Raw genomic sequence first — 2963 nt, 5'->3', positions numbered from 1 at the left:
CCGCTTTGCGCGCGCACCACCGCACCTTTATATTTTCCACACTGCGCCTCCTCTGAGCCTCGGTATGCTGTTGTCTTTCCTTCTAGTTGAAGAGTCTCTCCTCAGCCAGCTTTCCTGTGGTTCTGGGTGATGTCCGTTCCGTCTTTTAGTTGTATTTTTGAAGTGGTTGTTTGCGGCAGCAATCTCCGGTGTTTACCTATGCCGCCATCTTGGTCTCTGATCTCTATCCTTCAGTCTTGTTTTCTCAACTGAACAATGCCACTACAGAGAGGCATTGAGTTAAAAGTTACAATCCCTGATCAGTATATGTGTATGGTTATCTCGCCGGTCCACCTTCCCTGGCAGCTAAAGTCTTCTTCTCTTCCACATTCAGATGGGCCTCACCTCTGAACATGATGAGCCTGTTGCTAAGGGCCTCTTGGACAAGCTCAGAATCATCAAACACACGAAACCAAAACTGGGTAATTCCAACTGCTGTTAATGCACAGCTCCGCCACATTCCCATAATTTTGAAAGAAATATTTAAGCTCTGATTTGTCCACTTCATGAGGCAGATTGCCAATGAAGAGTTGGTGGCTGTCAGGGTGTCTCACAATTCTTCAGGGTTCAACCCCTCTGGAAAGGAATATTTATTTGTTGTTCAGAACTTTTTGATCCCTCTGCTATGGAACCTGAGATTCAGGCTTAGATTCAGGGCAAGGCTGTGAAGCTGGTACTTGAACAACATGAGGTGGTATCACAGTAACTGGAACAGCTCTGCTGGGTGGAAGGTTCTTACTGGTCACAGATGTCCAGGAACATGTCCCCTGCTCTGTCTGAGTGATGTCTTCAGGTGCTGGAGAAGAATTCTTCTGAGCATCCTCAGGAGCAGTTACCTCCAATGCTGGCTCACACTTTTCCTCTTGGATTTCAAATTCAGGTTTTTGCTTCAGTTCTGGTTCAGGAGCAGACTCTGGTTCAGCAACAGGTTCCTCTAAATGTTCTTCCAAGTCATTGCTGAGCGTCTGATCACAGAAAGTTCCAGAATAATCAGGTACCATCTCAGGTGTCTGCTGTCTTTCTTCAGGTTTCTCTGCTTCTCCGTCAGATTCCTCGTGAGGCTCTGTGACAAAGCCGCCAGACCTCATCTTGGTATCTGAAGACACCGCTATGAACATAGAACTTGTTTGCAACAGAGTCCTCAGGAGCAAGGACAAATGTCTGCATGAATCTCCTCAAAGCCTATTTGTTATTAAACAGCAACCCCATTACATGGACCACATCATTCAGAGTGGCATGAGCATCAACATGGTGAATCTTAGTGTGGCAATTAATGAGGTTTTGTAACATCACTTCCCTATGGATTTCTTTCTGTCCATAGATCGCATATGCTGGCTTTCCATTTGAATCCAATCCCTTTTGGACATAAGAAGAGTTTCTTTCCATACAATCTGTATAGCATGTCTGGCACCTTGTTTAGTAGTGTGTAATACTATCTCACAAATTCCCACCCTACCAGCAGGGGACCAGGTTTCTCCATAACCATTGCTTTGGTCAATTCAATCTGGGCAGCAAGTGGGAGAGGAACAAGCTTTGCTCCACAGTTCTGAGGAAGGAAAAACAAAACAAAACAAAAAAACCCTCATGCAACTGCATCCCTGGAACAATGTTTTTCAAATTGTCCTTAGCAGATCTCTTGGATGATGCCACTCAACTTTTAGTATTTCAAACAATTCCTCAAAATTCTCATTTAAAATGCAGACTCTCATGCTTGATGCCTGAAAGAGGAAGATCCAGAGGCTCTAAGTGGAGCCCAGAAATCTATCATTCTAATAAATACTCCCAGTGACTATCCTTCACGTGGCCTCTGTACCTCCTTATCCTGGGTACTCATTTCACTCAGAGCAACTCCATCCACATTGTGTCTGTTGCAGTATTGGACTTCTGTCCAAGATTTCCTTCAGGTGAGGATTCTTCGACCATGACGGGTCATAAAACTACTGGTCCTAGTGCTCTTTTGGGGAACATTATAATAAGTCATTTAATAAAAAATATGTTTTTATTGATTTCAGAGAGAGAAAGGAAGAAGGCGAGAGATATAGAAACATCAATGATAGAGAGAGAATCATTGATCGGCTGCCTCCTACATGCCCTCTACTAGGGATTAAGGCTGCAACCTGGGCATGTGCCCTGACTGGGGATCAAACCCTGACCTCCTGGTTTATGGGTTTATGCTAAACCATTGAGCAACACTGGCTGAATAAGAAATCATTTTTGATTAATGAATTACCAACAATTTTAAGTACAGAAATATGAGTATAATATATATTTTATTAGTATTATTTTATTTGCTTTCTGCCTTATTGGGCTACTTACAAAAATCCTTACAACGCAATACTATTTTAAAAGTGATAAAGCAAAAATTGGTTAGAAAAATGAGATAAAGGTGGGATATATTTATACAAAACATATGCTGTGTGATCCAATATGTTTGCTAGATCTGAGCAAATTGGCCTGTGAACTTTCTAGCAGCTCAAACAAAAAGAAAGTTATCTGTGTTATGATTCTTTGCAAGAAGCCACTTTCCCAGAAGGAGTACAACCATCCTCAGGACCCCAGGGAAATTGCTCCACTTTAAGGCAACAGTGTGTGCTGCTTTGGGTGGCATCTTCACAGTAAACCCAATTGTGAAGCTCATCTGACATTTCTTACATTGCCCCTTTGACTAGTAACCTAGTCAAAAGTCAAGATGAGAAAGTCAGGTATGCCACTCTCCAATGGTCAAGAATGTGTTTTAAAGCAGCTTGACTTTAGGATGTGGTTGGCAAATTATGGCCTGTGGATCAAAAGTAAATGTATTTGATTTATAAGTGTCTGAAAAAAAAGAATACTTCATGACATATGAAAATTATGTAAAATCCAAATTTCAGTGCTCATAAATAAAATTTTATTGGAGCACATCATATTCATTTATTCACATATTT

General features: G+C 41.6%; 1 pseudogene; it reads right to left on the bottom strand.

Annotated features, from left to right (window-relative positions):
* Nucleotides 1-662: 662 nt before the first annotated feature.
* Nucleotides 663-1525, bottom strand: LOC102255913 (annotated as a pseudogene).
* Between the last annotated feature and the right edge of the window lie 1438 nt (nt 1526-2963).

The sequence above is a fragment of the Myotis brandtii genome, unplaced genomic scaffold, assembly GCF_000412655.1.
Source record: "Myotis brandtii unplaced genomic scaffold, ASM41265v1 scaffold41, whole genome shotgun sequence".
NCBI classification, from domain to species: Eukaryota; Metazoa; Chordata; class Mammalia; order Chiroptera; family Vespertilionidae; genus Myotis; species Myotis brandtii.
This window is presented reverse-complemented; position numbering and strand designations above follow the sequence as displayed.